We start from the raw sequence: 15,214 nt of genomic DNA, 5'->3' as shown, positions 1-15,214 counted from the left end.
AAAGTTGGTCAAAGTCACCAAACCCTTGCCTAAGATTCCAATAACCATTCCCTCCTACCCTTCCCATAGTCTTCACATGGTCTTGATGGTATGGGAGGTTGATGATTGGTGGGGCGGGGGTGGGGGGGTGAGACATCAGGATACAGTTTTCCTAAGTCATCATCATGTTAGGGTGGAAAGTTTCAGCGATGCCTTTAAATCATCCATGTCCCTGCAGGTAACTCCAATGAGTTTATTTAGGGGAAGGAGGAGGTAGATCAACCAATAAAGTGCTTGCCTTGCAGTCACAACAACCTGAAGTTGATCCCAGAACATGTATTTTAAAAACCTGACATGTTGGAATGCACATGAAATCCCAATGCTAGGAAGGCAGAGACAAGGGATGTCTGGGGCTCACTGGCAAGCCAGCCTAGTCTACTTCTTGAGACCCAGGCCAGAGAGAGACCTTGTGTCAAAAAAATTACATACATCTTCTGAAAAATGACACATGAGGAGCTTCTCTGGCCTTTGCAAGCACACACATTTATACCTATGCAGAAATCAATACTCATATGTAAGCACACAATCAAAATAAAAAATGAACTTTAAGGGCTGGAGAAATTGTTTTGTGCTCAAAAACACTTAGCTGTTCTTCCAGAGGATCCAAGATCAATTTTCAACACCCATACTGTATGGCTCACAATCGTCTGCCACTCCAGCTTGAAGGGACCTGATGCCTCTGGCCTTTCAGACACTCACACTCATGTGTACATTCACACACATACACACAATTCAAAATAATAGAATAGGGGCTTTTTACAATTTTCTAAGTAAACTTATTAGTTTAACAAGAGAGTTTTGGAAGGAATCATTTCTTTGATCTCTTGGCATCCTATCTATGGCAAAGAAACCTATATTACTTCTCCCCTAAACATTAACACATTTTTTTAAAAGTAGAGTTATAATACATAATGAGAAAGAATATTTGATTCCACAAGACACTTTATCAAGATGATAAAATAAATAACTACTGAAGCACTTTGCAGTCAAAATATTCTACTGTAGAAGCAACTTTCTCTTTCCCCAAAATAATACAACATCAGCATTCTTTTTTATTTAAATGTTTTTTATTATGTATTTTCCTCAATTATATTTCCAATGCTATCCCAAAAGTCCCCCATACCCTACCCCCCCAACATCAGCATTCTTTATGGTATTTCCAATAATGGCTTTCCTTGATGGTCTTGCTATCTACATAGGCATTTCTTCATTGTATATAAAAAATAACATATAAACTATGTCACAGTATACTCACCATCTCTGCCATTACTGCCAGGAATTGTCATTTATTATCCCTTCTGGATAAATCTTTCATTATAAAAGGCCAAAAGTTGAGTGTTAATTCAAATACTGTCAATATGTCTACCTATATTGTTAATCATACTGACAGACAATAAATTTCCTGCATAGCAAAAAGGAATCTTGAGGTGCTCACTTAAGAAAGAGAAATATTTCTAATGGTCATGAAAGTACTTTTAGTGTCTTAAGACCAAAAAATATGGCTTTTTAATACACATATTTTCTAGAACTTTTGGCCTCTCACAATTTAAATATGTTTGAGTTAGTTGCTTGCTTTTCTTTATGTAGAAGTAAAAAGATCCATCATTGACTTGTACTAATTATGTCAACCTTTTATGAATTAATGCTGAAGGTCTAATGTATAATATATTGTGTTTATATTTAATGATATTTTGTGTGCTTGGGATCTGAGTGCTATTAACTATCCCCATGACTCCCCTCCCCCACTGACACACACACACACACACACACACACACATGCAGTAACTATGTGAAAGGATGTGTCAATTATTTTGATTGTGAGAATCATCCAGTGTGTCATCATTATCACCTTAGACTCCTTGAATATGAGTAATCTTTTAATTTGTCAAATATCCTTCAGTAAATCTGAGAGAAGTGGTTTTTCCTCTGTAACATCCCATAAGATTATCTTCTCCACTCACATGTGTTCATTCCAAAATAATATTGTGCTGGTTAGTTTCATGTCAACTTGACTCAGCTAGAGTTACCTGAAAGGAAAAAAATCTCGACTGAAAAAATGCCTCCATATGATTGGACTGTAACACTGGGCAGTGGTGGTGCACCCCTTTAATCCCAACACTTGGGAGGCAGAGGCAGGCAGATTTCTGAGTTTGAGATCAGCCTGGTCTACAGAGTGAGTTCCAGGACAGCCAAGGCTATGCAGAGAAACCCTGTCTCAAAAAAATTAAAAAAAAAAAAAAAGATTGAACTGTAAGGCAATTGATTGGTGGGGGAGGACCCAGCCTATTGTGGGTGGTGCCATTTGTAGTGGCTATTCCTGGTTGTCAGCTTGACTATATTTGGAATGAACTACAATCCAGAATTGGAAGGTCACCAGTGACCCTAATCTGGAGGCTGGGAGATAGAAGTTTCTGACCTGGATCTTGGTATGGAGATCTTGAAGACTGGGAGATCTCCAAATTCAAGGTCATATGGGACTAAAGGTGTGGTGGCACACACCTTTAATCTGGGCTACACCTTCTTCTGGAGACCATATAAGGACATTGGAAGAAGGGAGTCGTGCTCTCGCTCCTTCGCCTGCTTGCCGTGTGGGGCTGAGTAACTGCTAGATCCTTGGACTTCCATTCACAGCTACTACTGAACCATTGTGGGCAATTGGACTGCAGACTGTAAGTCATCAATAAATTCCTTTACTATATAAAGACTGTCCATTAGTTCTGTGACTCTAGAGAACCCTGACTAATACACCATCCCTGGGCTGGTGGTCCTGGATTTTATAAGGAAGGAGACTGAGTAGGACATGGTGAACAATCCAATAAACAGCATCCTTCCATGGCCTTTGCATCAGCTCCTGACCCCTGTTTTGAGTTCTTGTCCATGACTTCCTTTGATGATGAACATACTATGGAAGTATAAGTCAAATAAACCCTTTTCTCCCCAACTTGCTTTTGATCATGGTGCTTTATCACAGCAGTAGTAACCCTAACTAAGACAAATATTTTCTTTATCCATTTTCCTCTCAGTTACCTTGATATTTGTGTTGTATTACCTCTCCTTGGAACTCAATCTTCAAAAACCTGAGGTTATAAACTTGAGTCATTAAAGCCAACTAGTACTACTTTATTTTGAGGCTCAAAGATTGGTCTTAAAATCATGAATGCCTATGTCACAAACTGTGAGTCACAAACAAAAACAGTATAGATGAATCAGGGCTTTTATGAACTTTAAAAAGGTAACAGAATCTTGAACATAGCAGCCATCCATGCCTTGAACAAATACTGAGACACAGGAAAGCACTAATCACTTTTAGACATTCTAGAAACAAGAAAACAGTGTGATTTCCAATTACCAAAAGTCTTAACCCCAAAGTAAGAGTAGTACTATGTCCAATTTTCTGAGGAAACACCAGATTGATTTCCAGAGTGGTTGTACAAGCTTGCAATCCCACCAACAATGGAGGAGTGTTCCCTTTCTCCACATCCCCACCAGCATCTGCTGTCACCTGAATTTTTGATCTTAGCCATTCTGACTGGTGTGAGGTGGAATCTCAGGATTGTTTTGACTTGTATTTCCCTGATGATTAAGGATGCTGAACATTTTTTTCAGGTGCTTCTCAGCCATTCGGTATTCCTCAGGTGAGAATTCTTTGTTTAGCTCTGAGCCCCATTTTTTAATGGGATTATTTGATTTTCTGAAGTCCACCTTCTTGAGTTCTTTATATATATTGGATATTAGTCCCCTGCCTGATTTAGGATAGATAAAAATCCTTTCCCAATCTGTTGGTGGCCTTTTTGTCTTATTGACAGTGTCTTTTGCCTTGCAGAAGCTTTGCAATTTTATGAGGTCCCATTTGTTGATTCTCAATCTTACAGCACAAGCCATTGCTGTTCTATTCAGGAATTTTTCCCCTGTGCCTATATCTTCAAGGCTTTTCCCCACTTTCTCCTCTATAAGTTTCAGTGTCTCTAAATTTGGAGCTGTGACGAAAGGATGGACCATCTAGTGATTGCCATATGCAGGGATCCATCCCATAATCAGCTTCCAAATGCTGACACCATTGCATACACTAGCAAGATTTTGCTGAAAGGACCCAGATATAGCTCTCTCTTGTGAGACTATGCCAGGGCCTAGCAAACACAGAAGTGGATGATCACAGTCAGCTATTGGATGGGTCACATGGCTCCTTATGGAGGAGCTAAAGAAATTACCCAAGGAGCTAAACGGAACTGCAACCCTATAGGTGAAACAACAATATGAACTAACCAGTACCCGGGAGCTCTTGTCTTTAGCTGCATATGTATCAAAAGATGGCCTAGTCGGTCATCACTGCAAAGAGAGGCCCATTGGACTTGCAAACTTTACATGCCCCAGTACAGGGGAACACCAGGGCCAAAAAGGGGCGTTGGGTGGTTAGGGGATTGGGGGGGGGTATGGGGGACCTTTGGGATATCATTGAAAATGTAAAAGAGGAAAATACCTAATTAAAAAAAAAGTTTCTGTGTCTTTGGTTTTATGTGGAATTCCTTGATCCACTTAGATTTGACCTTAGTACAAGGAGATAGGAATGGATCAATTCGCATTCTTCTACATGAGAACCGCCAGTTGTGCCAGCACCATTTGTTGAAAATGCTGTCTTTTTTTCCACTGGATGGTTTTAGCTCCCTTGTCAAAGATCAAGTGGCCATAGGTGTGTGGGTTCATTTCTGGGTCTTCAATTCTATTCCATTGGTCTACTTGTCTGTCGATATAATAAGGTCTAATCTTGATTATTCCTACATTTTAGAAAGCCATCATCAGAAGAAAAACTTCATGATAGGCCTTGTTCTCTCAAACAGAGAAAATAAATAAGTAAAAATATGATATCTGCCCATCAATCCAGTTATTCATTGAACAATCATTGTTTCCTAATATGTAACCGAGTTTAATATATAAAATTCCTATCGATAATATTTAAGGACCTAACAGCATAAAAGTTCCTCTCTCAAGGCTAAACAAGATACCATGCAGAGTGGTGACAAACTTCTGACTTAGAAGAGAGACTTAGAAGCATAAATATAAAAACTAAATTATGAAGGACAGAGAATTGGCATGTTTTATTTCCATGTTTGTTTTCTTAACTCTAGTTTATTGCTGTGCAAACTAGTTTGTTTTGGGCAATGATAAATGTTTTAAGACAGGAATATATATTTAATAACCAAACTAGAACAAGTCTTAACCTTACACCTATGTATTATCTAGAGACGTGTTGAAAATCTGATCATCTTACTGTCACTGCTCCAAGCTATCTTTTTCTAATAAGGTTAAGGAGGTCACATACTTCATTTCTTTCAAGATGTGCTGTGATGTGCCTGGAGTCAGCACTTCAAATACCATCCAAGGTTTCATATCAACAGCAACCTTCCCTACCCAGCATTCATGAGGAATTGAAAATAAGTCTTTTCAACATCGTGCAAGGAATTATATTTTAAAGGAAGTTTTTGTTAAATGGATAAAAATAAAATAAATTCATAACCTTGACTTTCTGACGTTAATCTGTACACGTTTTATTCAAACTGTGTCCCTTGGGTCGTTGTCTGCACAGAGGGATGTGTTTCTTTCCTCTGCATGAGTAGGATGCCTGCATTTCTCCCTACTCCTAGCCCCAGTAGGATGTTGACTTGTGATCAACAGAGAGAAAAGATCGTGGAGAAATGGGCTATTTATCCACATGGCATGTTTCCTCATGAATGCCTTTTTCCTGGTCTGTAAGAAAAGTTTCCATGACAACCAAGCCACTAACATTCACCCCCCACTAACTGACGTGCTTCCCTCCCAATTGATCAGCTGGATGTGTGTTAAAATTTCTTTGCCCAGACTGGACAATCTTCAGGGATTATTTGCCTGCTTATTTTTTATTAGCTGGACCCTTGGCCAGACCTTTTTAAGTAGGCTTTTCTCTTTGATCCTTTAGAAGTATAATCTTAAACTAAACAGAACGAGTTTTAGACATTAATCATTTCATAGGAAGTAAAATATGAACATGAATCTTCGTTCTCCATAAGGGATACATGGGTGCTCTGCAGATGACTAAATTTTATGTTTGGCCCCTCCCTGTGTCCCTATCACATTGTCTACCAGATGCTGGGTCCCAACAGTTTTTGTATTTATGTCACTATATTAGAGCAGAACCAACATCCTGGTAATTTAATAATCCTCTTGTTCTCAAATTTTTTATATAAGAAGGTAAGGAACTTTTGGTAAAATATTATTACATCCCAACTCTTAAGCTTCTGCCTATGAGAAAGACTAGATGAAAATGTGCTAAAATATTTATAACTATTATATTTAGCCTGTGCAAATATAGAATTATTTCTGCTGGAACTTTTCAGTTTGATTTTTTTTCACTCTAGTTACTTGGGAGAATTTTTTCTGGTGTGTATCTACCATGTTCAAGGCACTGGATTACCCTTCAGGGTCAGCTAATAAATCTTTTATATTTAAAAATATGAGAAGAAAAGTTGATCCATGCAAAAAAAAAAAAAGCCAACCAGGGTTCACCTACCCAAGCATGCACCCACAGGTATCATGGCTAGTCTCTAAAGCATATTGAAAATCAGACAGGCCATGAGGAAAGGGCAAACCCCCTTCTCCTTCTTCAAAGGCAACCCTGACCTTGGGTTAACCTCCTTACTCCTTTTTCTCAAACAAAACCTGATAGTTGCCTAATATTATTATCACCATCACGTCAGCTTAAAATAGCTCATGGTAGACCAGTTGTATGTAGCTTGGAGTTATATGAATGAAATATAGAAGCCTAGTGGGAAGTCATACTTTTGAGATTCCACAAATACTAAGATTCACAACTATGTGTGTCCCTATGGGGACACAGAAGCTGTGCCTGTGGTATTTGCATACTATCTTCATGACAGATGAGGTCTCTGTGCCAGAGTTGCTACTACACCTGTCTAATATAAGTCTTATTGTTTCATACCTGAGCTTCTGTCAAGCAGAAAGACAGGAGCAAGTGCAGGGGTGGGGTAGATAAGGAGTATGCTACTATGTGGCTCTCTATGGTTGTTATTACCATTAAAATGCTTGTACAGTCTCTCCCTGGCCTAATAGGATTTCTGATTAAACTGATGCCACAATTAATCTTTTGCAGAAAATATGAAGGGGACAGCCTATTTTAGAAGAGTTGAAAACAATCCCTCAGTTTTACTTTCACTAGTAGGGCTGGTGGCCTAGAATGTGTGTTTGCTGAGAGATATACATATAATATACAATGAGATGCACTATGTACTTGCCTTCACCTTCCAGGGATGCAAGGTGATATTTTTTTAAATGTTTAACTTCTATATAAAGGAATAATAATTTGTCTTTTGCAGTTGTACTAAAAATAAATGTTGGGGAGCAATCTGGTCCCATTATCAAAGCAATCTTCTTACTGTAGTGAGAAACTTATAGGTCACACATGAACTAGAAATCACTGGAATGCAAACAGAACTTTGTAGACATGCCCAGTTGTGTAGCGGAGTTGCCTCATTACTACTAAGAACTGTTAGATGGTCAAATGTTTCAGGAGCAGATTGTTAAACACTACTCTAATTAAAAATTTAATTGCATAAAGTTGCAATTAAATAAATTATATTAAAACAAAGATTACAGACAACTCAGAATCTCCCCTCAGAAATGAAAGACTCATTCCCCAGCTGTTGGATAACTAATGGCAGTCTGCCTTGGCTATCGGCCCTCTTCTGGGAGAGCCTTGGTGGAACACAGCCCTCCCACCCAAGATCACATTCACAGCCAAGTATCATCAAATCTGATACGTAAAGGTATGAGCACTGACCATGACTGCGTCTGCACACACAGATATTCATAGGATAGATGATGCTTTCATGAGTCTGGGTAATAATCAAGATCCTCTTTTGTCCAAACCATCTTGTAAAGAACTTCCTAATAATCCCCCTGCACACTGATTTCCAACTATGACAACACCCAGCCAAGCATATTGCTCACAAGTCCGCTGTGTTACAGGAACCAGAATCAACGTTGGTAAATAAGACATAAGTCCTTTTCCATAAGCTGTTACAACTTAGAAGGACAAAAAATTCGTCTGTTAAGACACTGGCTAGAAACTGGAGAGATGCTTCAGAGGTTCCGATCACTTGCTGCTTTCCAGGGGAACCAAATTTAATTCCAGGCACCCGTATGAGATGAGGTGACTTTCAACCACTTGTAACTCCAAATCCAGGGGATTTGACATCCTCTCCTGGCTTCCATGCATATTTGCATGCATCTGTGCACACACACACACACACACCCCACATCAAACACCAACACACATACAGGCATATAAATGGAGATAAAAACAAGTCTTTAAATGTATTTTTTTAAATAGAATTCTATGTAAAGCTGGGAATATATTCCTCTAATCCCAGCACTGGGGAGGCTGGGACAGGAAATGGTCAATTCAGGCCAGCCTGGCTCTATAACAAGACCCTATCTCAAGAGAGAAAGGAGAGAAGATGTAGAGGAAGGAGAGAAGGAGGGAGATTGGTGAAGGAAAACGTATCTGGGTAGACTTTTAAAGGACAAATTGGAGCTAACTAGTCATGGTGCCGATAAATTAAAACAACAGTTATACAGGCATCTCACATACAAGGAACCACAGCTTCAATGCCAAATGACAATGAACACGTGACCACAGTGTAACGAATACAGTTTCTTCAAAGTACCTCTAAGGGTGAAGACAGGAAGAACTGACATGTCACGCGAAGATGTTTCCCAAAGAGACGTGATGTGTTAAAGACTCTGAACTTTGTGTTAAAGGGAAAGAAAGGCAGGTGGAGAAGTCTGGGTGCTTGTGTTTTCTACTAAGCTCCGGGATAAGAAGAGCAGTGCTGAGAGTCTTGTGGAAGGGTGGGGGATAGGACTGAGTGAGCCAAAGGGGCAAGGACACCACAAGATAACCTAAAGAGTCAACTAACCTGGGCCATGGGAGCCCCCAAAGACTGAACCACCAGCCAAAGAGCATCCAGGGGCTGGACATAGACCCCTACGTATTCGTAGCAGATGTGCAGCTTGGTCTTCATGTAGGTCCTCTAACAACAAGAGTAGGGGCTGTCTCTGACTCTGTTGCCTGCCATTGGATCCCCTTCCCCTAGCTGGACTGTCTGATGGGACCACAGTGAAAAAGGATGTGCCTAGTCTTGCAGTGACTTGATGTGCCAGGGCAGGATGGTACCCAGGGAGGAGCTCCCCTTCTCTAGGGGAGGAAGTAACAAGGGGAAGGATTTGTGAGGGGACTGGGAGGAGAGGAGGAAGGGAGGCTGTAGCGCAGATATAAAGTAAATAAATAAAATAATAACAATAATAATTTTAGAAAGAGCTGTGAACAGTATGAGTATTTTTAACTGACTCTTTGAACTGTCAAGAGGTCACAGGAGCAGAGTGGTGGCTTCTTTGGTTAAGAGTGGTGACTGCTCTGCCATAGGACTTGGATTCCATTTCTAGTACCCACATGACAGCTCACTCAATCTGTAACAATCCAGTTCTAAGGGTTCAGATACCCTCTTCTGGTCTCCTTAGGTACTGCATACACGTGTTGCTCAGATTAAAAACAAACCATACATACACATAACATAAAATAAAAAAGAAATTTAAAGGAAGGAAGTTGTGGTCAGGTGTGATGTCATATACCTACAACCAAGCATTCAAGAGGCTGAGGCAGACAGATCACAAGTTTCAAGCTAGAAATGTGGCAGTGGATTTGAGACGGGGAGACCAATGCCAGAAACCAGTGAAGACGCATCTGTAGTGTTCTTGGTGGATGTAAGGGGCATTAACCTGAACCAAAGTTGAAATAAAATGAATTAAGAGGCTTAATTAAAATAAATGATCATCTTGGAGTGGGCACTGGACGTATTTAGAATATGGAGTCAAGAAGCGAGTAGGAAAATAAGAGAAGACTCACATTTCTGATTTGGAAAAATAAAGACAGGAAAGACAAAGTATGACAACCAGAGGAGAACAGCGCAGTGATTTCGAGACATGTTGACTCTGACCTGTTTACAGGGAGCACAAATGGAAAGTCAATGGCTCACATGAGTTCAAGATGGGCAAAGGGCACAGTAAAGGAGACATGGGGTGGGGCTTTGGGGCTAGAGATGTATACATAGTTCAGTGGGTAGAACACTTGCCTATCATCCATGAAGCCCTGGGTCCGATCCCCAACACCACATGCCTGTGACGTCAGCACTTGAGAGACGGCAGAGGACCAGGAATTCAAGGTCATCTTTGTCTACACAATGCCCTTGAGGACAACCAGGCATAAGTGAAACACATTCTCAGAAGAAAAGGAAATACACAGATGTTTGCCTGTCTGACTCATTCAGCTCTCAACAGCATTTCTTACACTTTCAGGTCCCAAGAGTGTCCCACCAACCAGCAGTTCTGATACCATGCGGTGCACTTAAAGAACAAGCTTTTAATGTCAGGCAGATCCTCACTGGTATAAAAACTTAGACAGGTTACACACTGCAAGTTTATGCTCTGCAAGGATGCAGCAAGATTTCCTACATAAAAGTGTGTTGCACACAGTAGGCCTCTTCCGGTGATTCTCTAGGGCCTGGCCCACCAGTTCATAAAAGACTTGGTAATATTCCTAGCGGTACTTTCCACTTCAAACTCCTAACACTCAGAGATATTTTTTCACTTTATTGATACAGATTTAAAAAAAAAAAAAATCCGACCACCCCCACCCTCTCTACTACCTGGATAAGCAGAGTTTGTGGTCCTCTCCTGGCCTCTTAGGCATCTGATTTGCTTCCTTTCAGTTCAACGTAACAGCAAACCATGAATTGTCCTCCATCTGTGTTTATTGCAAACAAATAACTCTTATCTCCAGTGGACCTGCTTGGTTTTCTCTTAGTCCTGAAACTTTTTAATTATTTCATTTTATTTCCCTGACATTAGCCTGTTTCTCTTCAGTTCTGATAACATGAATAAAGAGACAAAAGCAAATTTGTGTTTCTCCATTTCAAACATTTTTACCACTGGAAGCAAGCTGAGGCTCTTTGAGTTGGTTTTGATTATAAAGTTCAGTGACCGCAACAAAAATTTCTTGGCTAGAGCAACGCAGTGTCCCCCTGGTGTTTCCTTACAAGGAGCTGAGTTAATTTCATGGAGGTTTCTCTGTCTGAGGAAGCAGGTTTGTTGGTTCCTAAAGCCAGGTCTTCAGTAGAGCAGCCAGGGAAGACATGGGCAAGCCACATCCCAGAAGAACAGGGGCAGAGGGAGCCGGGGAGGGAAGCAGGTGACTGACTCCAGGCAAAGTCATGGGATGAGAACAGAAAGGAAAGCTTTGGCTTTCAAATTAGGTAAATGAAGCACAGTGTCCAAGGAGGTCCAGGTCCCAGGCCAAACCTGAAATGAGTACCAAGACTACCTTCTGAGGAATGAGGACAAACAGCTGAAGATGCTTGGTGTGACTCCAATCGGGAGGAGTAGGTCATTTTTCTTCACTTTTCTACAGCTCTCTGTGAGTAACATCCAAGAGAACTATACAAAAACCCATAAAGGCTTTCCTCAAGCCATGGCCGCCATTTTCTTCTGTCAGCACCTGCCTTACTCTTCTCTCCCATCTCAAGCCTCTGCTTCCCTCTCAGCGCTCCATTTGCCATGGCTCACAATGCATCCCCAAATCAGGTAGTTTCTTCTGTCTCTGCTTGATGGGACCTTCTGCCCACAAATTTCCTCAGCAGCATATCCCACACCTGTATATCTCTCTGCCAATGAAGACTCCTCAACAGAAACCAAAATGCTGATTATCTGCCCCATTCACAGAAGCCATCCCAGGATGGTGAAGCTGTGCAAGGGGGAACAAGAATGTTCTGAGCACAGACAAAAACGCTGCATTAAAAAACAATGAATTTATGAAATTCTTGGACAAATGGATGTATCTGGAGGATATCATCCTTAGTGAGGTAATCCAATCACAAAAGAAGTCATTAGATATGCACTCACTGATAAGTGATATTAGGCCAGAAACATAGAACACTCAAGATACAATTTGCAAAACACAAGAAAATCAAGAAGAGGGAAGACCAATGGGTGGATACTTTGTTCCTCCTTAGAATAGGGAACAAAATACCCATGAAAGGAGTTACAGAGACAAAGTTTGGAGCTAAGACTAAAGGATGGACTATCCAGAGACTACCCATCCCATAATCAGCCATCAAACCCAGACACTACTGCATATGCCAGCAAGATTTTGATGAAGAGACCCTGTTATAGCTGTCTCATATGAGTCTATGCCAATGCCTGGCAAATACAGAAGTGGATGCTCACAGTCATCTATAAGATAGAACACAGGGCCCCCAATGGAGAAGTTAGAGAGAGCACCCAAGGAGCTGAAGGGGTCTGCAACCCTATAGGTGGAACAACAATATGAACTAACCAGTACCCCCAGAGCTCGTGTCTCTAGCTGCATATGGCCTAGTCGGCCATCACTGGGAAGAGAGGCCCCTTGGTATTGCAAACTTTATATGCCCCAGTACAGGGGAATGCCAGGGCCAAGAAGCGGGAGTGGATGGGTAGGGGAACAGGGCGAGGGGAGGGTATAGGGAACTTTCGGGATAGCATTTGAAATGGAAAGAAAGAAAGAAAGAAAGAAAGAAAGAAAGAAAGAAAGAAAGAAAGAAAGAAAGAAAGAAAGAACGGAAGGAAGGAAGGAAGGAAGGAAGGAAGAAAGAAAGAAAGAAAGAAAGAAAGAAAGAAAGAAAGAAAGAAAGAAAGATCCAAGTAACAATAATAATAATAAAAAAAAAGAAATGAAACTGAATTAGATCCTGAACATTTAAAAAAAAACTATAAAGGATATTTCAGGACAATTGAAACATTTGATTATTGATCTTATAATAAAAGCATTGAATTGAACTTAAAAAAAAAGACTCTCATCTCTCTCACTCCACCAAATTCTGAAGATAGTTCATTCAGTCTAACAGGTGTGTAAAGTCACAAAGCTGGCAGGAGGAAGAAGAGCTTGGATTGACAGTCAACGTCAGGGGTCACTCTTGTACATTAACTGCACAAGTAATGTATATCATGTACTGTAGTCTAACTCAATGTTTTGGCAAATCTCATTTATAGGTTATACTTTTATGGTTTGACATCATTGATTTCTCCATGAAGAGTTGCCAACGTCTCTCAGTCCTGCCATCTTCCCCTAAATCTGTGTCTCTCTTGCCCATCCTACACAGTGAGTGTAAGAGGCACGGTGATGAGAGTCATCTCCCACGCCTTTTGTTCTCAAGGCCGTATCTCAAGAAGGCTTTGCTTTTCTCTCACATACATTGAGATGTAATGCAGTTCACGATGCTCACGGTGCTGGAGTGACATTTAGAAACCCAAAGTCTGACACCCAGCTTTAAAAACTTTTATTAGGAAATAAATATCCCTCTTCTGTGGTAAAGGGAAGAAAAATTCAAATGAAAAGGGCAGTGAATTTAATAATCACCCAGATGAATAGCAATGTCAGGAGGGGCCGTGCTGACTGGTGTGGTACCCACTCACCTCTACCCTGACTAAATATGACCCCCACTTTAGACTTCAGCTGCATGTTCAGCCAAAGACCTCACTTTCTGCTTTAAATGCCATGAGCTGACAGAACCAAATACCCTGAAATGAATTCCCAAGTGGACCGGGCAAATTCCTTGTTCTGTGAATCTTGAGATGTACAAAGAACTTCACACGGACCACAGTCTGGATCTTTCAGAGATACAGAAAGGATGCTAGCTTTCCTTGTCTAGAAGATGTGTCTCTGAGGACAGAGCAGTGATAAGTCTCATAGTCATGAGTTGTTAGCACTTAGATCTTAACTATCTCTCCAAAGCCCATATGCTAAAGGCATAGACTCTGATCTGTGACACTCCAGTGAGTTCATGAAACTTTAAGAGATGGGGTCCTATACAATAACTGTTGGGGCCCAGAAGTCCCTGTAATCTCAGCCTCTTGTCCCTGGGCCATCATCTAACACTCTTTTGCTTCTTCCACTATCTTGCTTCCATTCGTAATTGACTCCGGACCTTTTACAATGAGGGCACTCCTTTCTGTACCTTTTACAATGGGGACATTCCTTTGATGATAATGTGTTACCTAGCACCACCCATTTGGCCTGAGCAAACACCATTTGTGGGTTTTTATCTTTAAAAGCCCTCCATTTCCCAATGATAAACAAGACATGAACAGGATTTTTGTTTTGCCTCCTTCCTTCAAGTCTTCTGACCCCAAAATTTGTCATTGTAGCTCCCTTCCCTTGAGAACCCTGTTGTTTAAGTCCTGCAGGCCAGGGCAAATAACATAATGCCATTGGAGGAATACCCTTGAAGTAGATATTGAAGCCCTGCACCCATCCCCTCTCTCTTCTTTGCAGCCGCCATGTGTTTTGTTCCACCGTGTTCTGCCTTTCCACAAGCCCAAAAGCAACAGAGCCAAGCCACCAAGGACTGAAACCTCTGTAACCATGAGCCAAAATAAACCTTTCTTCCTTGGTTGATTGATTGTCTTAGATATTTTGTCACAGGAACAAAAAGGTGTCTCGCATAAAACTCCTTTTGAAACCCACTTTACTACGATGATTGTGGACTCTAGAATGAAAAAGATCTAAGTCTAAGAGGAACTCTGCTTCCTCCTCTATTTGCAACCTATGCAATGTGTTCTGCTGTTGCTTGGCATCAGGAACTTCCTATCTGAAGTATGTGAGCAAGTGGGAGACATTGTACTTCTAAAGACATTGTAGTTTGTGTGTAATAACTGCTGAGCCCCTCCACACCTTTAAACACAGGTAATACCCTAGTGTTCCTAAGAGTCTTCCAGAATACACTAGAGAACTCAACATGTCACAAATGCTGACAAAATTGAGACATAAGGAAATTAAATAACATGGCCACTGGCCTTCAGAGAGTTGGGGAAACTTTTTTTCTTCATCTTGCCACCTGCTGTTGTTTGAATGTGAACTGTCTCCCTTAGGTTCATATGTGTAACACTTGAGCCCCGTTGATGATTCTGCTAAGGGAGGTCATAAAACCTTTAGAAGTTGGAGGTTTGCTGTGGGGCAAACATGTTTCTGAGGACAAAGCGGTAGTAGGATAGCTGTTAGGATTTGAATCTTAAATGACACTGGGGTGGGCCTTCA

The sequence above is a fragment of the Mus musculus genome, chromosome 8, assembly GCF_000001635.26.
Source record: "Mus musculus strain C57BL/6J chromosome 8, GRCm38.p6 C57BL/6J".
Lineage (NCBI taxonomy): Eukaryota > Metazoa > Chordata > Mammalia > Rodentia > Muridae > Mus > Mus musculus.
The sequence above is the reverse complement of the archived record's forward strand: the minus strand, read 5'-3'. Positions refer to the sequence as shown.